Raw genomic sequence first — 24,687 nt, 5'->3', positions numbered from 1 at the left:
GAAAATGAGTTATATTTAAGAAACATTTAGAGAGTAATATCAACAAGGATTTAGTGACAAATAAAATACTGTTTATAAGTGTTTTAGTCATCTCTTCCTATATAAAAAATTATTCCAAAACGTATTAGCCTAAATCAATGATAAATATGTTATTATCTCACAGTTTTCTGTGATTTAGGAAGTTCAAGAACAACTTAGCTAGTGATTGTGGCCCAGGGTTGCTCATAAGGATTCCAGTGAAGATGTCAGCTAGGGCTGCAATCATCTGAAGGTTCAACCAGGGCTACAGGATGCACTTCCAAGACGGTTCACTCAGATGGCTGGCAGGTTGATGCTAACTGTTGGCAAGAGGTTTTAGTTCCTTCCCATAGGGACTTCCCTTATAGGCTTGCTTGAGTATTATGATGACATGGCAGCTGGCTTCCCCTAGAGAAAGTGACCAAAATGAGAATGAGGTGAGGCGGCACTTTTTCTTATGACCTAAACTTAGAAGTCAAACACCACCATTTCTAGCATATTCCTTAATCACACAGACCAATTATGATACATTGTAGGAGGAGAACAGGCAAAAAAAAATGTGAATTTTTGTTAAGAGAGGAAAATTGGGGACATTTTGAGCGTAACTACCACAATAAACAAGATGAAAGTAAAAAAGCTGACTGAGACTTCTAGTTTGAACAATTCAATGACAGGATTAAGCAAGATACAGAATTCAAGAGTTAACGAAAGAATTGGGAGGGGAGGGAGGAGATAATAAGTTCAGTTTGGGACCTACTTTGTGAAGGAACCTAAAACACATACGAACAGAAATGCCTAATTATCATTTGTAAAGAAGAAGTTCCTAAAAGAGGTGAGAGTTGATGGTGTAGGAATCAATATTATCTAAGTGGTGGCAGAAGCCAAAGCCCAGAATAACACAGCCCAGGAAGGGTATACAGAAATAAAAGGGAAGAAACACAAAATCAGCAACAGAATGTTATGGAGAGAGTCCTTTATTTAAGGAATGTGGCAGGGGGAGGAAAAGTCAGCAAATGACACAGGGAAGAAAAATTGAGGAAGTAAGAAGAAAACGAGAGTTGTCTAGACATGGTAGGCAATAAAAGAGAGAGTTCAATGAGTTTCAGCAGTACTGGCAAGTGACATAAAGCAGTCGAGTAATATGAATCTGAAGCAAGCCCCCTGGGTTTTACGGGTAAGGTGGGTGGCCATAGGGTAAATTGTCTCAGTAGAGGTGAGATGTGGTGTTTGCCTAAATGCATGACTTCATCCTTGAAATTAAACCCTTCCTCTCATGTAATAGAGGTGGTTCCCCTCACAACGGGCCCACCCATTGTATAAGCACTAGTACAAACAGTAATGAAAACCTACTTTTTTTAATAATAATTTTTTATTTTTCTGTTATAATTGGCATATAATACTATATTAGTTTCAGGTGTACAGCATAGTGATTAGATATCTATATAACTCACAAAGTGATCACCCCAATAAATCTAATGCCCCTCTGACACCGTACATAGTTATTACAATATTATTGACTGTATTCTGTATGCTATACTGTCTATCTCCATGACTATTTTGTAACTACCAATTTGTACTTCTTAATCCCTTCCCCTTTTTTCACCTACTCCTCCAACCCCCTCTCATTTGATAACCCTCAAAATATTCTCTGTATCTATGAGTTTGTTTGCTTTGTTCTTTAGATTCCACATATATGTGTAATCATATGGCATTTGTCTTCTTCTATCTGACTTACTACACACAGTATAATACTCTCTAGGTATCATGAAGGTATGATGATATAACTTTTTCCATTCCCCTACTTTTAGTCTGTGTGTGTCTTTTAATCTGAAGTGAGGCTCTTGCAGGCAGCATATGTAAGGGTCTTATTTTCTAATCTATTCAGTCCCCTGTCTTTTGATTGGAGCATTTAATTATTTTTTCATTTGAAGATATGTAATTGATAGATATGTAGTTATTGTCATTCCTTGATTAGACTTTCGATACATTTTTTTTTCTTCTTCTTAAAGAAGTCTCTCCAACATTTCCTGTAATACTGGCTTGGTGGTGAAAAACTCCTTTAGCTTTTTCTTGTCTGGGAAACTCTTTATCTGTCCTTCAATATTAAATGATAACTTTGCCGGGTAAAGTAATTTTGGTTGTAGGTACTGGATGTTCATCACTTTGATATTTTGTGCCAAGTCCTTCAGGCCTGTAAAGTTTCTGTTGAAAAATCAATTGACAGTCTTATGGGTGTTCCCTTGCTGCTTTTAAGATTCTCTCTTTGTATTTAACCTTTGGCATTTTAATTATGATGTGTCTTGGTGTGGGTATCTTTGGATTCATCTTGTTTGGGACTCTCTGAAGTTCCTGTGGTTACATGTCTATTTCCTTCACTAGGTTAGGGAAGTTTTCCATCATTATTTCTTCAAATAGGTTTTCAATTCCTTGCTCTTCTTCTCCTTCTGGTACCCCTATGATGCAAATGTTATTACACTTGTTGTCACAGAGGTTTCTTACACTATCTTCATTTTGCGGGGGAGCAGGGGATTCTTTTTTCTTGTTGCTGTTCTGATTGGGTGTCCTCTATTACCCCATCCTGTATGTCACTGATTTGATCTGCCATTTCATCCACTCTGTTGATTCATCTCAGATATTACATTCTTCATTTTCTGACTGGCTCCCTATTATGTTTTCCATCTCCATTTTTATGTTTTTTTATTTCTTTGTTAAAGTTCTCACTGAGTTCATCTACTCTCCCCCTAAGTTCCTTGAGCAGCCTTATAACCAGTGTTTTGAACTCTGCATCTAGTAGATTACTTGTCTCCATTTTGGTGAATTCTTTTTCCGGACTTTTGTTATGTGTGACGTGCTTCTTTGTCTCCCCATCTTGGCTGTCTCTTTGTGTCTGTTTCTATGTATTAGGTAGGGCTCATAAGTCTCCTGGTCTTAGTAGAGTGGCTTTATGTAGTAGGCATGCTGTAGGGCCTCTTGGCACAGACCTGGGAGGGGTTCAGCTACAGGCCAGCTCAGCTGCAGCTTGTGCATCTCCAGGGCCACCTGGTAAGAGTCACCAAACAATCCACATATGGCTGCCACCTGTGCTGGGATTATAGGCACCTCAAAGAGCCAAGTCAGAAACCAAGGCCGGCTGCCACTGGTGAGGGTCTTGGGGCTGCTCAGCAAGAAGTACAGGGCACCCCGAGGCCAGATGCTGACTTCTTTAGATTTTATGAACCTTTGAGAGATTTTATGAAAGTTCGCAGCAGGAGCCAAGACAGTCCATTTGTACGGAATAAATCACAGAGAAGCTGCTTGGGTGGGCCCACAAGTTGGGAGAGGCGGAGTCTCAGGGAATCCCCTGGGCAGAGCGACCTGTGTTATCCAGGTTGATGGCACCTGCATTCGCAGGCTGGTGGGGGGAGAACTCAATGAAAGAACAACGAGTCTGCCTGCACCTCTGTCCAGGCACAAGCTGCCTCTCCAGCCCTCGCCCTGAAGCCCAATAGCTGAGCGCCTCCCCGTATGTCCCTGACACTCCTTAAGCAGCTGCCCCAGTAGTGGAACTCAGATCAAGTGAATCTGTCAGCAAGTAAGGCCTAGCGTGGGCCGTTTAAGAGGAAAGTCTCACTTCCCACAGCCCTGCCTCTCACTCAGCCACAACCTCTGCTAGTTTTCACAGCCAGAGGTTATGGGGACTTCTCTTCCTGGCACTGGAACCCTGTGCTGGGGAGCCCAGTATGCAGCTGGAAACCCTCACTCTTCCAGTGGGGGAGGGGGCTCTGCAGCCAGGATAGCCCTCCTGATTCTCAATCGCCACACTCAGTTGTGGAATCAAGCTATTTCGCGTCTCCACCCTTCACACGATTTTGAGGTGACCTGTTATTTGAGGTGACCTAGTTGTAAGGCTTCTGTTCAGACAGACCTCTGGCGACAACGCGTGCTGGTTGCTCAGTAGTTTTGTTATAATTTGGTGTGGTCACTAGAGGAGGCATGTACAGCCTCTATCTTCTAAGCCATCTTGAGTCTTCTCCGAAAACCTGCTTTTATCACAGGTTTATCATGCTGTCTATTGGTGGTGGAGAGTGAATGAATGTGTCAAACAAAGCACAATCTCCTCTGTCCAAACAACCATGCCTTCAGGAAAGGCTTAAAATGTTGATAAACTTAGGGCAACCAGTAAGCTTCTCTAAGGGCCTGGAGTGATGGGGTAGAAAGGTAGTTATAGGCTTCGTATTTTGTTCACGAAATCTCCAAAATCTGAAAAATGCCTAACACATAGTAGTTGCTCAAAAAATATTTGTTGACTAAATCAATTAGGGTAATCCTAGGGTCAAGAAATACTCAAATAGCAGTATTATTTTTAGCCAAATAGAAACTTAACCCAAAGGCTTACCAGAAACTGAAAGCAGGGATGCCATGGTCACTGCTACATTTGAAGTAGTTGCCTTTGGTTTTGAAGACAATGCATCACAGCATCCCTGAAATCTTTGTCTGGGATCAGATCCCAGCCCCATAATACACTCAGAAGGCAGTGACCCTGGAAAGACAGGAGGTGATATAGAAAAACCAAAACTCATTATTATTAAAAATGAATGGCTTTGGCCATATACTGTCAGTTTTTAGTGAGCCTCCTTCACTCTCAGACATCTTGCCAGGAAATTACAGAAACAAGTTCAGTCACAAAGCAATAAAGGGCACTGTTAGGAAAACTCCAGTTCCGCTAATCCATTCATTCATTTATTCATGTATTCCATTCATTCGACCAACTTTCATTGGGTGAATACTATTGTACCAGACACTGCTAGGCTAAAATGCTTTCTGGAATAAATACAGTTTGCTGTTGTTTTTGTTCCAAAGATGACTGTTATTATTATCCCTGTCACCACCATCTTCATCATTATTTGTGTAATGTGGGAAGTATGTGAAGGCCACCATGAGAACCTACGAAAAGTCATCTAGATGTCTGCTGCCTTATTTTTCCTCCCCCTGGGGAGTGATGATAATATTTATTAAGCAGTCTCACCTACAATCTCTAGCAGGTCATTTTATTCTAAGAATTAATCTATCTTGAGGCCATAGTATCTAAGTTACCAATTCATAGGAGTGAGGTTTGGGTTTATGTTAGAGGGAAAACTCCATTCTCCTACTTTGGCAATATTTTCCCAGTTATAATTTAATCCTCAGAATCCTATAAGAACCTTAGGATGATAATGGATAAATGAATGACTATAATATATTAAATCCTTATTTTCATTCTAAGAGCTTGATCTGCCTGGTTACCATTTTTTAGCTTTTCACATCATCTGTAGAAACAAACCATGATGCAATAGAAACGACTTTGGAGCTAACAAGAGACCAACCACTGTTATGTGCATTTAGAAAGAATCCATTGATGATACAAAAGAAATAATATGGTTAAACTTTCGCAACATTTTTAAAGACCTTCAATAACGCCTAATATCTTGAAAAATAAATGGCAGAGGGTAGGGGAGGGGGAGAGGGGTAGTAGATGGGGTAAAAGGGGTCAAATATGCGGTGACAGAAAGAAATCTAACTATGGGAGGTGAACACGCAGTGTAAATATATATGCCTTACTGTTAAAGCAGACAGCTGAAACTTACTGGATTTCGTTAACCAATGTCACCATAAAAAAAATAAATAAATTTAAAATATATATATCCTTTCAAGTGTTGAGCTAAATAAAATGTTCTTTATTATGTAGGCCAAGGTCAAAAAAAAAAGATAAAGATAAAAAAGAAATGAGGCAAAAAGGATTCAGCCTATGCTAAAATTTTTGGCAAAAAAACAAAAAAAACAACTGAAAGCTATCTTCGAACCCATCAAACAATCCCCTTCTGTCTGATCCTCACCAAGAACTCTGTATCTCCTTAGAATCTTGACTTCCTTCAAATAACCATAGGACTTCCCCTCATTCCCCAGGTGGGTCTGCTGTCACTAAGAGTTCTTAACATGATGCATTGGTTTTCTTCGGGCCGCTGTAACAAATTACTACAAACTGGGTGGCATGAAACAACTGAAGTTTATTCTCTCAGAGTCCTAAAGGCAAGAAGTATGAAATGAAGGTGTCAGCGGGGCCATGTTCCCTTTGAAGCCTCTAGGGAAAAATTCTTCCTTGCCTCTTCCAGCTTCTATGGCTACTGACAATCTTTGACATTCCTTTTCTTATAACTTCATGGCTCCAATTTCTGCCTGGTCTTCATATGGTTGTCCTTCTTCTATGTGTATCTCTGTGTTCAAATCTCCCTCTCCTTAAAAGGGCACAAGCCATTAGGTTTAAGGTCCATTCTAACCCAGTATGACCTCATCTTAACCTAATTACATCTGCAAAGACACTATTTCCAAATATGATCACATTCACAAATACCAGGGGTTTAGGACTTCAATATATCCTTTCAGAAGACACAATAGATACAATTCGACCCACAAAACTGCCCAAGCTCTGAGTCTTCTACCAAATGGCATTATAAACCTGAGCCAGCACCTAGGATCTCTGGGTCTCCTCTGTGAAACTGGAATAATTCCTGCCTTCCTCAAAAGCATTTTGCAAGTTACAATGAAAAAAATTTCTTTCTTTCCTCCCCTCTTATTTCCTTCACTCCTTCTTTCCTTCCTATTTTTCCTTCCTTTCCTCTCTCCTTCTTGCTTTCCTTTCTTCCTCCTTTCTTTCCTTTCTTTTCAAAAATAGTTATGAGTATTTACTGTGATGACCGATATTGGTGTTAAGAAAGATAGAAAAAGTAATTGAGATTCTCACATTCAAAGGATTTAGATCTAGTAGAAAGATTCACCTGTACATAAAAATCCTAACATGAGGCAGAAGGTGGTAACTGCCACAAGAGTCATAGACACAGTGACATGAAAATACAGAGAAAATAGATCAATTCCTGCTGGGGCAAAATCACACAAGACATCTGAGCTTGACCTTGAAGAGTATCTAGGACTTGGATATTCAGAGGTTAAGAAAAGAGTTTCCAGATGAGCAGAATCACAGAGGCAAAGAAGCAAAGCATATTTATACATTTCTCAGAGTATCAAGGACCCCCTCATGTGTCATTACTACAATAACATTTCAGAAGTTTCAATAGAAGAGATGAGAACAAAATACTAACCAACAGTGATCACATCTCTGGGAGATGAAATTTTCCTTTGTATTTTTATATCTTCTTCTAATTTTTTTCAATGCTAATGCATTATTTTTAATTAAGAAAAATAATATATTTTTTAATTTTCTAAGAAAGATTTCCAAATTGCCTCAAAATAGTTGTTGCCGAGAGAGAGAGAGAGAGAGAGATCAGATCTTTCCAGATTCAGAATTCTAGGTGAATGAGACATCTTTAATCATGTCAGTTACGATACAGAAGAAGACAGTGACCAGGAGAGGCAGTTGATCAATCAGCTCATTCCTGCAGTCCTGTGCTGGCATTTTGGTCTCTACTTGGAAGGCAGGGTGAAGGTGGGTTTTTCCTTTAGGTAAGCAATGTCTGCCCTCTGCTGGTGATTCAAAAGATACTAAAGGCAAGAGTTTTCCTCTCATCTTCTAAAGACAAAGTGGCAAAGAGACAGAAATGTAAAATCATCATTCTGATTTTAAAGGCATGTGTATTATTACTTTGGCCAGGTTCTCAATTTCTTTAAGTATGTTCCCCCATCAAGGAGAAAGGCCTATTTATTCACTTTCCCTCTTGGGCCAGTAGTATGGCCAGTGCTCTGGCTGGAACTTCAAACAAAACTTCTTGTCCCCAAGTCAGAGGAATTCATTTTCAGTTGGCAGGAGGACAGGTTCGATTTGGTTTGTAAGGGGTAAGGTAGCAGGGGGAAAGCACAGTGCCTGCCAGGTGCCTGGCTAGGGATGGGCAAGGAGTCTGCACAAAGTGACAAAGAGAGGCACTAATGCCTAAAATGCCTAAAGTAGCCCCATGCATCTCCTAACTCAAAAGGTTTGATCAGGGTTTTTTCTGAATGAGGCCGAATTGAGAACTTTAGACCGCGGTTTCCCAACCTCAGCGCTATTAACTTTCAGGACTGGCTAGGGAAAACGATATATTTTCTAAATCCTTGGACTGAGATGAACATCTCCTCCATCCTTGGGTCTGGGCTCTCCTCTAAGGTGAGCGTGATAGATGGGGAATTGAAGGAGAGGTGCTTTTCATCAATGTGCAGAAGACATTCTAGGAAACATGGATTAACCTCTCAGAAAAGAAGAAGAGAGATTTCTGGTAAATTCAGATTTCATAATCACTCAAGGGGTTTTCACTTAAAATGATTTTAGCTTAAACCAGGGCTTGATATCATATTGCCACCAACTTCAGTCTCTCAGCCTTCGAAGGACTCATTGCCTCATTGACTGGGTTCTTTACTCATTTATTTATTTGAAAATATATGTTGAATGCTGTGCTAGGTGATGAGACTATACACAGGAATGACATAGTCCTTGCCTTGGAGAGTCATGGCCTAAGAAGGGAGACATCCTTGAACAGCAGGCTGATTCCAAACACTTGGCAAACAAAAGCTATTTTTCATTTTCCCTAAGTTTGTTGACTAAAGAAGGGGTCAGCAAACTGGGTCCTGCAGGTCAGCTGCACGATCTTATAAAGTTTTAGTGGAACACAGCCACACACATTTGTTTAGTAATGTCTATGGCTGCTTGCACATTACAACAGCAGAGTCGAGTTTGCTCTGAGATACAGCAGAGACCATATGACTCACGAAGCCTAAAATATTTACTATGGCCCTTAAAAAAAATGTTTCCCAGCCCCTGGATTTAAGTGCAAGTGGAGGGGTTATGGCAGGGAAAGCTGTGAAAGGAGATTGAAGAAAAGAAATTGCTGACTATCAAGTCCGCTAAGAACAGCAAAATGGCAGTGTATAAGTTAACATTTGGTTCAACAGCATGTAACAAAAAACCCTATTATGGCTTTGAAAAATTAAGATTCATTTCTCCTACATAAAAAGTAAAGAGGTTGACAGTTCAAGATTAGTTTGGTGGCTCCATGGTCATCAGGGACCTAATTTCCTTTTATCATTCTGCTTCCCATCATCCTTAGCCGGAGGTTTTCTTCCACCAGTTTGTCTCATGGCCCAATATAGCTGCTGGAGCTCCAGTAATTATATCTGTGTTCCAGACAAACAGAGAAAGTAGGGCAAAAGAATTTACCTTCTAGCTGATTCAACTCCCTTTAACAAAATAATTTGGAATTCCCCCTCTACACTTCCATTTCCAATTAATTGGTCACCACTAACTATAAATAAGACAGAAATGTAGTCTCCCACAGCACTCTGTTTGTGAACCCTTCACATTTTTTCCCACCAAATCACAGAAGAATGTGGATGCTAACATGTTCCTTGCTAGGATGTGAGAGCCTCTTACTGAATTCCAAACTAGACATTCTGAACAGTGAAATAGAAAGGTCCGTCCTCCATCTTGCTTTTAATGTATTCGTTCATTCCTCAAACATTTGTTGAGTCTCTACTATGTGCCAAACATTGTGCTTGCCACTGAAACCTTCCTTTTTTCTTTTCCTTTCTTTTCTTCTTTTTTTTAATATGTCAGTATTCCTTTTTGTTATTACTTCAGAAAAAAAATGGGATATAAGAAATCTCTTAAAGTATCTAAACCAATGAATTATTCCATGATTAATAGATGTGAGTTTATTTTCTTTTATATGCTATATGTGTGTAATCGTTGCCACATGGTATGTGTCTTGGGACATTATGTCCTAAGTGTACAGGTTAAAGTAGTTTTATGTTGTCATTAATATAAAGGGAATTTAAGGCTTATAAAAGCCCTTATTCATTGTAATTATTTGTTTATGTTTCTCCCCAGGAGACTATCCACTCCTTAAGAACTTCTTTGTATTTGCTAACGGCAGGTGCTTAATAAATGTTTGATGAGGACATGAAAGAGTGATCTTCCAACCTTCTGGTTGAGGATTCTTTGCCTTTATAACTGAGCTCAGTGACTGTCTCCTGTTCCCTTGAGACAGATGACAGAGATGCAGATAACACTTAGATACATGCAGGACTTAACAATTCTCCAAGGGCTCTCATATACATTAAAAAAATAATTTTAAATTTAATTAGATTAATCCAAAAAATGCATCTGAACACAGGAGTGGCTGCGAGTTTCCCTTTCACACTGAACGAAGTTAGAAGTTGTCTCCTTCCTTCCAGCTGATCCACTAGATATTGGTTTTTAAATGCAGGATTTGAAAATGTATCTTTCAGATGCTACAAGAAGCATCACTACCCCTTTCAACTGAAGATAAAAACAGGAAAAAAATTTAAACAGCATCAAAAGGAACCCAGGTTGGGACTTAGTAAAACTTTGTTGAACATAAACTATGTGAAGCAATAAAATGCTTTCTTCAAAGAGGTACAGAATCCCCGCAAAAATGACAGACGACACCATGGTTCCAAAATTATTCCAATCATGCACGGGGTTTATTTAGTTCCCTTATTCCGCAGGAAAACCTGCAGGAAAAAACATTTGGCCACCAGGGGATGCACTACTGAAATTCAAAGGAACTCTCTCGGCGAGCTCCCTAAAAAGCACTCATACTGCGACCTACCGCGGGCCAGTCTCAAAGCTCTCATGGTTGTTTTCCCAACCAATTCCCCATAAACTGTGCCCCATAGAAAAGCACTGTATCTTCAGCTCTAGCTTTCCAGATCAGGTCACTATTTCTTAGAGTCAGGGTCACATGAAACCGATCTTGCCCTAGAAGGGAGCCCCATGTCAGCTACCACTCATACCCTAGCCCTGGCGCTGCTGACCTAGTCTTGAATCTGCTCATGAATATAGAAATTTACATATGGTTAATTTAGGTTTTTCACTTCTCTTAAGTACAGTGATGATGAATAAATCAGAACAAAATGAGAACATATGAAGTTGTTACGTTTAATTTAACAATAAATAAGATTAAGAGAACCGTTTGTCATTTAGAAACATCAGGATTAATCCTTTTAATTACCATCTGGATTTCTTGTAAATTATTTGATTTGTTTAATCCCTGTTTACTTTCATTCGAAAGCCCTCAATTTCACTAATTTGGCATGCCAGATACTCAGCTAACCACCTTAGTAGAAAACAAGACAAAACATAAAGGAACTTAGCACTGGAAAAGTGCTGATGGAAAAGTGTAGGGGTGGGCGGGGAGGTGGAGGAGTCCTACCTTCCAATCCACTTCAGCCACCAACCTGCAGGGCCCTGGGCAAGTCACTAGGTGTTCCTCAACCTCATTCTCCTCCTTTGTAAAATGAGAGCGAGCTGGACTACAGCAGATGATTTTACTTTTTTTGTTTTACTTTTTCAGTGAACCCCTTCTTCTGTAGTAGAAAGGGAATATTCTATCAACATTCTGGCTCTAGGGAGATGGCGAAGGGGTTCCATTTGGCTTCACCCAAGTACAGCAGGTTTTCCCTTCCACACTGCACCCCTCTCCCGGCCTCCAGGACCACGTCACACATTAATCACTGGGCAGGACTCATGCATATGAGACAGATATTCCAAGGCAAGTTGTTCCACACAGAGAAAGAATCATGGGGCCTGGCACAAGTATACTCAGTTACATGTTTCAGAAGCTACATAGTGGATTAAGTGAAGGATTTCCTTTTCTCGTGCAAAGAGAAAACTGAGTAGCAGGTAAACCAGCCCTAATGTGGCTGCTCAAGGACAAGGTACCTTCTACATCCCTGATCCGCCATTCTTTTTTTCTTTTTTTCAATTAGAGTTGACATTCGATATAATCTTATATTAGTTTCAGGTGTATAGCATAATAATTAGACATTTAAATAATTTACGAAGTGATCCCCTGATTAGTCTAGTACCACCTGGCACTATACACAGTTATTGCTACATTATTGACTATATTCTCTATGTTGTCCTTCACATCTCCATGACTATGTTGTAACTACCAATTTGTACTTCTTAATCCCTTCACTTTTTTCACTCAGCTCCCAACCCCCCTTCCATCTGGCAATCATCAGTTTGTTCTCTGTATCTATGGGTCCATTTTCATTTTGTTTGTTCATTTACTTTGTTCCTTAGATTTCACATATAAGTGAAATCATACAATATTAGTATTTCTCTGTCTGACTTATTTCACTGAGCATAATACCCTCAAGGTCCATCTACGTTGTTGCAAATTGTTAAGATTTCAATTTTTATGGCTGAGTAATATTCCATTGTATATATGTGCCATGACTTCTTTATCCAATCATCTATTGATGGGCACTTAGGTTACTCCCATATCTTAGCTATTGTAAATAGTGCTGCAGTGAACATAGTGGTGCACATATCTTTTCGAATTAGTGTTTTGGTTTTCTTCGAATAAATACCCAGAAGTGGAATTGCTGGGTAGTTCTATTTTTAATTTTTTGATGAACCTCCAAACCGCTTTCCATAGTGACAGTACCAATTTGCAATTCCACCAACAATGCATGAGGGTTCTCTTTTCTACACATCCTCACCCCAACACTTGTTTTTTTGATTTATTGTTGATAGCCATTCTGACAGATGTGAGGTGATATCTCACTGTGGTTTTAATTTGTATTTCTCTGATGATTGGTGACATTGAGCATCTTTTCATATGTCTATTGGCAATCCCTGCTCTGCCATCCTTAACAAGTGGTCACAAAGTGTCTGAGGCATCTCTGCAACTTTATGTCTCCATTTTAGACAGGGAGAAGAGAGGGCAAAGAGTCCATGCCAGGTAAGTATGTCCATTTTTATTAGAAGAGCAATCACTTTCCTGGAAGCCTCATCCAGTCAAAGATAGAAACCTTTTATTCACACCATGTTGGCCAGAACTCTCCACGTGACCTTGACAGAAACCTATGAATTTTTTCGATGGGCATACTGCTACCCTGAATCAAAGTGGAGATATAATAACAAGGGAAAAGAGGTGAATAGAGATTAAGTAGGCTACTAGCTGCATATGCCATATGTATCAGGATATAGATAGAAGTCCTCAAGCTAGTCACTGGATGGATGACATGCAGATGGCGGTGTAAAAGGGAGTCCTCACAAGACATCAAGAAACCCATTACCAAAGTTCCTCCTTGTCGGGGACGCAGCCCTCACTCCAATGGAGACTTGCTTCCTTTGACACCCAACATAGATGAGCCATTCATCAATCGCTTATGTGCCAGGGAAGCCTGGCGGTTTCTAGGTGCTGACTCTGCATCTACCAGGGCCTGCTTCGTCACCTAGGGCCCACCGACCTCCCTCCCTGTTTACTCTCCCTTATCATTCCTTCTCTCCCAGCTTTGAGAGTCTTTCCTAAAGCAGGAGCCTTTGCCTGACCTCTTTTTCCAAATTTTTCTAATCTACACAAAGGAATCTGCCTTTTCTGAAGCCTAGGGGCGTGTTTTGTTTTTGTTTTTGTTTGTTTTTGTTTTGATTTAGAACTAAGAATACTCTCCTTTCTTTGTCCCTCTTTTTTCTCTGAGCCATTGTGTTCTTAAGGCAATAAAAACAGAACGCTATGCTCACTGGGCCAAGGCCTCATGGGTACAATGAAATACCAGAAACAAGAAATGATTTAGATTTTAAAATATCATCCCTCTGCTTTCCATGTGAAATCTTACCCAGAAACCCAAAATGCAATGCGGATAAAACCAGAACCAATGTGATTAGGCGGGAGAGGCTGGGAGGATGCCAGGACCCTCTCCAGTGAGGCCTGAGAGAAGTTGGACAAGGAAAGTTTGAAAATTCACCACATTGGGAAATCTCTATGGTCTCTTCCCGATTGAAAGGTCTATGATTCAAAATAAGGAGCAAACTTTTAGTCTATTTTTCCAAAACCCAAGAATAGTCCCACATAATAAGTGTGAAAGATGAAATAAATGATGATTAATGTGTGTTCCCAGCTTTTCCTTGATTCTGACCCTCTCCTTGGCCTGTTTCAAGCTTTTTCGCTTCCTCACACTCCAAGCTTTGTTTTGTGGTAAGGAATGAACATGGAAGGATGAGAAACAAGAATAGACACCAAGTCAAAAAGCTAAACCTAGAAAAAATATATGATCCAGCAATTCCACTCCTAGATATATACCCCAAAGAGCTGAAAATAGGTACTCAAGCAAACACTCGTACACTCATGTTCATAAGAACACTATTCACAATGCCAAAAAGTTAAAAACAACTAAAATGTTCATCAATAGATGAATGAATAAATAATCATTGTATATACATACAATAGAATATTATTCATCCATCAAAAGGAATAAAGTACTGATACATGCTGAATGAACCTCAAAAACATTATGCTAGTTGAAAGAAACCAGACCCGGAAGGCCACATATTGTATGATTCCATTTATATTAAGTGCTCAGAACAGAGACAGAAAGCAGATTGGTGGTTGCCAGGAACAGGGGGAGAGGAGAACGAGGAGTGACTGCTTGATAGGTACAGGGGGTTACTTGGAAGGATGAAATATTTTGGAACTAGTTAGAGGTAGTGGTTGTACAATTGTGAATACTAAATACTACTGAATTGTTCACCTTTAAATAGTTAATCTATGTTTTGTGAACTTCACCTAATTTTTTAAAAATCCGTTAGGAGGAGGGGGAGAGCTGCACCAGGCGATGTCTGCAGGAATGTTTGAGGGCAGTGGCTGAGGACAGAATCACTGGGTATGAGGGGAATGGACAGGAAAGAACACTGCTGGCAATGTTATATCCCTTCCCATCCCTGAAATCCAAGTAAAGACTCCAACACTGTCACAGTTAACAGCACAGACTCCAAAAACAGACTGTCTGGTTTTAAATCTCAGTCCTGTTACTTACTAACTGTGCCCTTGGGCAAGTTACTTAACCTCTCCATCCCTCAGTTTCCTCATCTGGAATGTGGAGATAATAAGACCACCTAACTCATAGGCATTGTTAAAAGGGTAAGTGGATTAAACCACATAAAGCACTTAGAGAATGGGCCATCATGATCCTTCAGTGAACATTACCTGGTGTTCTTTATCAGTTTGGTTTCATGGATCTTCCTTTTTGACCAAACCACTCCAGAAATGAGCCATTGTGCTTTGTAAAGCTTATATCAATGTTTCCCTAGTCTACAATTTTTTTAAATGCAAACTTTGAGACAATTATAAGTAACATAACCTACGAACAAAGATGTTCCTTGGGCTAATGTAACAAACTACCACAAACTAAGTAGCTTAGAATAACAGAAATGTATTCTCTCACTGCTCCAGAAGTGTGAAGACAAGAATCAAGGTATTTGCGGGGTCATGTTCCCTCTAAAAGTTTTAGGGACAGATACTTCCTTACTTCTTCCAACGTCTGGTAGCCCCAGGCACTCCGTGGCTTGTGGCAGCATAACTCTAATGTCTGCCTCTGTCTTAACATGCCTTCTTCCTATGCGTCTTCATATCATCTTTCCTCTATGCATGTCTGTGTCCAAATTTCCCTCTTCTCATAAGGACACCAGTCATAGCGGATCACGGGCCCACCCTACTCCAGTATGATCTTCATCTTAACTACTTTCATCTGTAATGACCCTATTTCCAAATAAGGTTATTCTGAGGTTAGGGAATTAGAACTTTAACCTATATTTGGGGGGGACATAATTCATCCCCTAACACCTACCACTCTCCATAGCTCTCAAATGTACTCATAAGCTCCACTGTCCCTTTTCTGTGGTCCTTCTCAGGCCAGTAAGCTGCTGGAAGAATCTTGAGGAAGTAAAACACCTCCCTTCTGTGGACACATCTCTCATGTGATGCACAGCATTTGTACACATATTATTAGTGATTGGTCACGTTTGGTTCCTCGGCTAGTCTATGAATCCCCTAAGTAGAGGGAGTATATCATACTCAACTTTGAAGAATAGAAGAATACCTGTTACATACAATGGAGACCCCAACAGAGGAGGAAAGAGAGAAACAAAGTGAAAGAGTAAAGGAAAACTCAAATGTTTACTGGTTCAATAGCCCCCACCTGTGAGTAACACCAGGCCCTTAGCTCTCCTTTTCCATTTGTCTCACCTCTGTTTCTCTCACATAGGCCCCATCTTTGCCACTGTCAAGACTCTGCTCTGGACTGCCAATAGCCACTCTGAGCCCTAACTGGAGCTGTCAGTTCCCTGCACCTCCTAAATGAACTCCCTCTGATCACTGCACCCCACTCTGTGGTGGCCTGAGGGTAATAGCTCTCCCCCTTTCAAGGCCATGACCTAGAAGATTTAACCCTTTTCTCTGATTTCCTATAGTTCAGCCTAATACCAACATACATAGTAGTAGCTAAGCCTTACTGAGCACCTACTATGCCAGGCACTATTCTGTTCTCTCCTTACAAGGATCGGCTCATTGGCACCACACAATAATCCAATGTGAGAGAAACTACTGTTACTTCTACTTTACAAATGACAAAACTGAGACCTAGAGAAGCTAAATAACTTGGCCATGGTCAGGGCTAGTGAGTATGGGAATCAGGATTTGAATCCAGGCAATCTAAGAGCTGTTAAGACAAAAGTATCCAATCTTGGAAACAGACAAATGTATGGCTACCTGTCTTTTCAAAGTCATACTGGAAAATTACAGACTCCCTCCAGCATTATCCAAATCTTTAGGGGGTTTACCCTAATGACTCATTCTTTACAATTGATTAGGATGTTCTACATTTCTGTAAGGGTAGATGTTAACTGGTAGAAAGCTGACAGTGATTCAAATGATTCTTGACTTACAGCAATGCAAATGAGTTTCTTTTTAGTGAAAAAGATAACTCCAAAGATTATAGTTTTATTGTTCTCTAGGAGATGAACCAGTTTCCTATCTAATTTAGCAATCTTATTTCAGCACTCTCCCAGTGACTATAAATATTTCTATCTCAACTATAATCCTTTGAACCCGGTTTAGCATCCTGATTCAGTTCCCTCATTAATCATATAATTAAATCTGTGACATCTGTTTACTCTATATTTGTATGAGTTATATTTTTAATGTTCTGAAATTTTTACTTGGCATACATGCTTAAGCACTATACTAGAATGAAGAAAAGTTTAATCAGAAAATATATGTTTATTATGTTTAAAGAGGGAGTGTAACCCACACCTGGAGTCCACCAGTCCCTGAAAGAGTAATGAGTAAACAGATGCAAAGAAGTATTACTTACCTATATATTATGTATATTACCTATTATGATATATATGTTATATATCCCCACAAAAGACTGAGTATAGCACAGAAGAGCAGAATCTGTTCTGGGGAAATCCTATTGGTTGGTTTCCTTGGGAATTTGGTGGAAGTGAGACAGAACTTTGAGACCAAGACTGGGACTTACCAAAGACCCAGCTATTCTCCGCAAGAGTGAACTGTGTCTCTCAAAGGGTGAGCTAAAAAAAAAAAAATTAAATTTTAAAGATCTTATTGGCTTTATTCAATGGCTCATGAATTGGGCAGCAACCCATCTAGCAAATAAAAAGGAGTTCTGAGGAGCTGGACAAAATGAAAGACTTTTATAAGCAGAAGGGAGCGGAGACAAGGAAGTTATATTAGGCCAAAAAATGCAGGTTGGTTATTGCAAGGTCACTTTCCTTTAGGGGATGGCAGGGGTCTATCGGGCCAATTACCTAACTAGTACTGATCAGGTGATTCCTGGTTGACTAGTTTAAGGTTCCTTAAGTGTCAGTTTAGTAACATGGGACTTAAACAAATAAATAATCAACCTTGCTTTTGGTCTATTGTCTTGTTTTTAACAGGCGCGACCTCCTGAGTCTTCTTAAAAGGAAAAACGATTAATACCTTTACCAAGGGCCTGGTTCAGTGCAAACTAGGTTCTTCAATTTAAGACTGCTGAAAGAAGTTAATAAATGAAACAACTACAAGCATAATATTGTTGCTCGAAATATAAAAGATGCTTAATAAATATTGAATGAGTTGAAAAATTATCCCCCAATGCGGAGAAATCTCTTCTGCAAAACATAAAACCAAGTGGATCCAATTCGATCGAAGTGTATTTCAAAGCTATTAAAGTTGTTTCCTTTATTTGGGGAAAGATTATGACACACATACTTAGTTCCAAATCACTGCTAATAACTTGCTAATGGTGCTAATGGAGCTCTTAATTATATAGGAAAGACTATGAATGACCTATTTTTCAAGTCTTCAAAAAAAGAGACATACATGAAAAACCCATTGCATTCTTCTGTGTTTCTTTTCTGGAGTGGTTATGGGTACTTGTAGTTTCTATTTGTGGAAAGATACCACCAGCACACCACTGGATAAAGGATACTCCAGGCGGTATTAAGAGATGACCTTATAAAGTATTCCTGAAACAAACCACTCGTTAGACAGCACAGTTCCTGATTCATTCAAGGCCCTCTTCTAAGCACTAGGGATATAGCAATAGACAAAATGCACACTATGTCTTGCCATCTTGGAGTTTAGATGCTAGCGGGGAGAAACAGACATGAAAAAATTAAAAAGAAATTGTGCACAGTAAGATAGATAGTGATGTGTGCTAAGGAGAAAAGTTACATAGGGACAGGCAAGAGGGAATTCCAGGTGGGGACTGGGGGAGAGACTCGCAGTTTAAAATAGGATGATCAAGGAGGACCTCACTGAATAAAGACTTTAAGATGTAAGAGAGCAAACGATATGGGCGTCTAGGGGAATATCTAGATATCTCGTTGAAGGATAAGAAAATAGCAAGGGCTATATCATGAGGCAGGAGCACGCCTGGTGTGTGCAAGGAACAGCAAGAAAATCTGTGGGGAAAGAGGAGCAACTGAGGTGAAAGTAGTAGAGATGGGGATGCAGTGGGATAACAGAGCCCGTAGGTTTGGGGTAGAGGACTGATATGACCCACTGATGCCTTACCAGAATCACCGTGGCTGCTGGATTAAGAATAGATTGGAGAGGGGTTATGGCAGAGCAGGAAGATGAGTTAAGAGGCTATGATGCCACCGTTCCCAATAGCCTTCCCCTCCAGAAGTCAGGCTACCTGAAAACATGTAAAATATGTCCAGCCTACTCTTGCAATGTCATCTTGCAGAAATCAGATTTAATCTTTGCTCTGTACGAAAACCAAAAAAGAGAAAAGAGAAAATTGGTCTGGACATGAGGGTTATAGTTTCCCAGGAAATAAGAAAAAAATAAAACTGCAATTTGCATTTTTGACAGTCAGGGTAATTGAGTAGACTCAAGTTGCCTTAGGAAGAAAAAACTAATGTTACGAAGTTAAAAATAACAATGCAATGCAGAGTATACTGGAATAATTAGCCTTGAAAAGGGGTTGCCCCAGTGATCTCATTATCGTTCCTCCGATGACTTTCCCAAGCAGTGGCAGGTAATAGGAAACCACTAGATGGCCAGGCACAATGGTCTAGTTTTAAAAACCTATAATTTAATGTTGAAATAAATGGCAGAGCCCAAAAACATTGAGATCAATTAGACAATAGTTAAGGAAAATGACATGCACTAGTATCCTATAAATAGCTCTCTTGGGATGTACTATCACGCTGTCCTTCACTATAAATCAAGACTATGAGCTGCTGATATCCTTGGACAACTGCCAAAAGCATGTAGATGGAAGTTCGCGTACATTTAAATTGTACAGCATCATCCAGTTTAGATTTAGAAGGCTGGTAGAGTCTTTTCTAAACTGTTCTTATGGAAACAAATACCCACTGCTTGGAAGGCCACTGCTTTGCTGTAGGTCAGTGCTTTTTTTGCCCTGCCTACTGACTTTTGTGAACCAAAACAAAATCCAATTACTCTCCAAGATCAAAATCTTCAGATGCCTCAAAAGTGGTTTTAATTTAGTTTAGTTTTAGTTAATACGGTTTGGCTTTCGCCCTCCTCTGTTGTTGTCAGATGTAACCAAATTAAAAACATTGCCAAGTAATGGAAACTTATTTAAATCTTCCTTTAAGACTATTCTCTATTTACAACCATTAAGATCATTTTCTAGCTGGTCACAAACACATTTCTTTTAAAATGGAATCCCCTCTGTCTTATTTTGAGCTATTTTTCCCACCCCCTTTATTGACCTTCATCCATTTATCTCATTCTCTTAGAAGCCTGAACATCAATTGCATAAATATGTTAAAAATAAAAACTGATCCCATTTAGAACGAGGTCATACTGTTGAATTTATTCTCAGATCATATCATGACTTAAACAATTCTCGTATGTTCTATAATGTGCTTAGAATCCAGATGTGGCCAGGCTTCAACCTCTTGGCATCCATAGTGGTCAAGGGAGAGCTCTCAAGTTATACTGTTCCTTCTCCATTTCAATGGATCCCCACTTTGGCCCTGCCTGTGCCCTGGAATCAACTGTCCTGCCATCTCTCAGCAACTGGGCTGAGCCCTACCCACTTAGTGTCTATAAGCAGTCACCAAATATGATACTGCTCCCTGCTCGTAACTCAATTTAACTCAACATCTCAGAAAATGACCTCTGCAGAAAGGTGGTTTCTGAACTCAATAAACACCTCAGTGTTGTCCAAGAATTCTTTGACATGTATATACTTATTACTTCAATTCACTATAATGAGTACCTACTATGTGCAAGGCATTAGATCAGGCACAGAGAATCAATGGTCTACAGACAGCTCCATCTTCTGTTCCTCCTACAGCTATTTCTAAATTACACTGTTCTAGAGCTCCCAGCCCCAACACCTCCCACATTCCTCTCAGCAGTGACCTAGCCAATTTTAGAAAAAGGCTCCTTCAACTTTCTATGCTATTCTCATCTACACACATATCAGCACCTTACCCATCTTTCCCTCCTTCCCTCCTACCTCAATCAGAAAGGTATAATCTGGGGTTCCATCATTTTCTGTTTCCTTAGAGGTCTTGCTCCATCAACTTTCCCCTCTCTCTTTTCTACCTCCAATCTCATGCTTGCTAGTTGTTCTTTCTCAACAATATTTTTACATGTTCAAGTCTACCCCAAATTAAAATTTCATAAATAAGTGATCTTGCCTCTAAGTTCTTCTTTAGCATCCAACCTATCTCTGTCTCTCCATAATCAAACTTCTAGAAAGAGGATTCTACACCTTCTATTCCCACTCCATCATCTCAGCAACATTTACATAACTGGTTTCCAAATGTGAATCTATGTCTTGGGTATCTTCATATATGATCAGATATGTACCAGATATGTCATCAGTTGGATGACCCAAGGTACTTCAAAACTCACATGCCTAAAACTAAGCTCATCAACTCACCTAGCTTGGATCATACCTCCACCATTTATTGGCAAGCTATTGAACAATTTTGACCTTCAATTTCCTTATTCATGACCATTAAGAACTGTGAACACTTTAAGATGTTACCCTGCTTGCAAATTAGCAAGTTAGCCTGCCATCATTTCATGAATGCTGGTAAAAGATATAAAACTCTTGGGTCAGAGATGAAGGTGTCAATCAAGTTTGACCAAGAACTACAAAGCGAGAAAAAGTTTAATTGGAGAGAGTTAGGAATTGCAATTCTTCAAACACAGATTTGGGTAGAAACTCAACTGTGTTATAAGGGGGAAAGGAAGAGACAAATTTATCAAGACAGAAAAAAAGGAGGCTTCCAAAAAGGTCACACACATCATTTTGAAAAAGCTATGATTGGTGCAGGCTAGCAGACCACTGTGCTATGCATGACTGATTGCACATATCTATTGCTAAGTGAAAATTTTATTTCTTAATAAAGAGCTCAGTGATGCAGAGCCAATTTTATGAACTGTATCAAGATGTAATCATTTGGTTTAGCCCAGTCCGAAAGTTTAGTTCCACATGGAGGGGATATTTTAGTTCAGCACCCTGGAGGCCTCCCAGCTCCATTTTAGATTTACCTTTTGATAATATCAACCTCATTTTGTTATTCTTCTTTCACAAAAGACAGTTTATTACTGACAACAACCACAGTAGCCAGGGTATCAGCATGTTTTGTGCTGGTTCCTTGAGCCCAATTCCCACGGGGCCAGATGACAGCTGCACATGAAGTGTGGTTACAGGAGAGAAACCTTGAATTTAGGAAACTGCTCTTTGCTCCAAAGAGATAGTGGATATTTCCCAAGGCTGTTTACTATATATTCAATAAAATGCAGGAAATGTTATAGTAACTAACTCAGCGACTTGTTGTGAGTATTAAAATGCGTTAAAAAAAAAAAAACAAGAGCCTCTAGAACAGTGTTAGGTACATAGTAAGCCCTAATATTGTCTCATAGCCCTATCTTCCAATAGCTCACTGGTTGAGGGTGCATGTTATTCATCTCTGTGAGCCCATGTCCAGCACAATGCATTGGATACAGTAGTTGCATGATGCCTGCTAAATAATTGATTATAAAATATCTGAAAATCTTGAAATATCACATGTTCTATTTTACATTCTAGACTACACTAAATGCTATGATGGTAGAAATCTTAAATACATCTAAACTTAACAAATTAAAATATTAATGATAATTATGAAAGATATCAAGTTAATGTGAGTTGTGTGAAAAAAATCACCTAATACCCTGCTTTTTAAAATAGATGTAATAATGTCTAAAGGCTTTTTTTAAAAACACATTTCATGAAAAGTATTATTACTTTTTTAAAATAAGTTGTGGGTTAATAGGGGCAACTTCAAACAAAAAGTTGCCTTTGTCCTCACAGTTAGTTTGACTTATAGCACAGTAAGTCTCCAACGAATTCACAACTAAGAGTCAGTGGCAACTGTATTTTAACATGAAACTTATGTAGTAAATAAAGATTTGAGTACATTCTTTGTGACAAGCACCATCCTAGGCAGTGAGAATATTGTAAGCAGAGGAAAAGGCCAGTTCGCTTCTCACCCTCGAGGACCCCATTCAGAAGGGAAGAGAAGCATCGAACACTCAAATACAAAATTGTTGGGGAAGTTGAGTGAACACCAACAAACAGCACCCCATTTCCCTGCCCAGTTCCCTGGAGACTCAGCCACCCAGTCACAGAAGATGCTGGATCCCCATAGGTGGGTGTTCCCACGCTACTGAGCCTTTATTATTTATATATGGCTGAAAACAATTGGGAACAAGTGTTCTCTGCAGGCAGACAGATCCCAAAAGAGAAGGCAGCAGCGTGTCTGTTATTCATGTCCAGCTCCTCTTCTAACTCTCTCCTCAGATAACCCACATCCCATTTGTAGGGAAGAGAATGGGATGGAGCAAAAGGCAAGGAGCATTGAGGAAATGCCCCCTCATGGAAATCAGAGGAGTGGAGGAAAAAATGTTCTCTTCTAACAATGAATCAGATATTTTCAGGAACAAATAAGAGCTATGAGGAACATAAAATAGAGTAATATAAGACAGAGCGATAGGTACAGAGCCTATGATCAGGGAAGGCCTCCCTAAAGAGTGGCATTTGGGTTAGAATCAGCCAACCAGGGAAGACGGTCTAAGAAGAAGAAACAGCAAATGCAACGGCTCTGAGATGGGAATAAATTGGGTGGGATTAAGGACAGAAGCAGGTCAGTAGGACCAGAGTGGCCTAGTAGGCTGGATAATGAATAATGTCCCCATCCCCCAAAGGTGTCTACATCGTAATCCTTGGGACCTATAAATATGTTATCTTAATGACAAAAGGGACTTTGCAGATACAATTAAGTTAAGGATCTTGAGATGAGAAGATTATTCTGAATTATCTGGCTGGGCCCCATGCACTCACAAGGGTCCTTATAAGAGGGGGCAGGAAGGTCAGTGAGAGAGAATGGAAGATGCTACACTGTTTGCTTTGAACGTGGAAGATGGACTCACAGCCAAGAAATATAGATGGCCTCTGAAAGCTAGGAAAGTCAAAGAAACGGATTCTCACCTAGAGCCTCCAGAAAGAATGCAGCCCTACTAACACCTTGATTTTAGGATCTCTTACCTCCAGAAACTGTAAGAGAGTAGATTTGTATTGTTTAGGCCACTATTGTTTGTGATAATTTGTTACAGCAGCAATAGAAAACTAATACAGGCAGTGTCAACAAGAGGGGAATAAAAGAAAAAATGAGGTCTGAGAATTTAAGAGCCAGATTATGAACCCTTGTAGGTCATGATAAAGAGTTTGGGTTTTATTCTTGTTGCTACTAGAAGCCATGAGAGTGTTTTAAGCTATGATAGTTCCTAATTTATGCTCCACAAAGATTACTCTGGATGTTATGTAGAGAAAGAGTAGAAGCCAAAAGATCAGTAGTCCAGGTCTAGGTGTCTTGAACCAGGTTGCAACATTGGAAAGAGTGAAAAGTGGTCAGACTTAGGATATGTTTTAAAGGCAAAGATGGAAATACTGATGGATTGACTGTGAATTGTAAGGAAGAAAGAAGAATCAAGTAGGACTCAAGAGTTTTTAGTCAGAGGTACCAAATAAAAATGGTGGATGATGATACGTCTAACTCAAGTGAGAAAGGCTTTGTGGAGGCAAAGAATGGGTTGGGGTGATGGGGAAATCAATAGTTCTATGTCTGTCACAATAAGTTTGCTATGCCTATTAAATATCCAAGTGGAGAGGTTAAGTCAAAATGTAGATATACGACTTTGGAGACCAGGGAAGAGATCTAGTCTGACAATCAAAATTCAAATACCATGAGTATATAAAGTAATGGACTGGAAGACACCACCTCACAGGAGGGTGTAGCTAGAGCAGAGGAATGAGGAGTGATCCTGAGGCATTCTCACCATTAAAGGTCAGCTGGGAGGAGGAGGCATCAGCAAAAGA

The 24,687-nt window shown here is 39.7% G+C and overlaps 1 long non-coding RNA gene across 1 annotated transcript; it reads right to left on the bottom strand.

Moving 5' to 3' along the window:
- Nucleotides 1-168: 168 nt before the first annotated feature.
- Nucleotides 169-17,360, bottom strand: LOC120595632 (uncharacterized). The gene is made up of 3 exons (XR_005650916.1): nt 17,308-17,360; nt 4,394-4,537; nt 169-426 (listed from the first exon to the last, which is right to left on the bottom strand). It is a non-coding gene; the product is annotated as an uncharacterized LOC120595632 (long non-coding RNA).
- Between the last annotated feature and the right edge of the window lie 7,327 nt (nt 17,361-24,687).

This window comes from Pteropus medius, unplaced genomic scaffold, assembly GCF_902729225.1.
Source record: "Pteropus medius unplaced genomic scaffold, Ma_sr-lr_union100, whole genome shotgun sequence".
In the NCBI taxonomy this organism is placed as follows: domain Eukaryota; kingdom Metazoa; phylum Chordata; class Mammalia; order Chiroptera; family Pteropodidae; genus Pteropus; species Pteropus medius.
The sequence above is the reverse complement of the archived record's forward strand: the minus strand, read 5'-3'. Positions and strand labels throughout refer to the sequence as shown.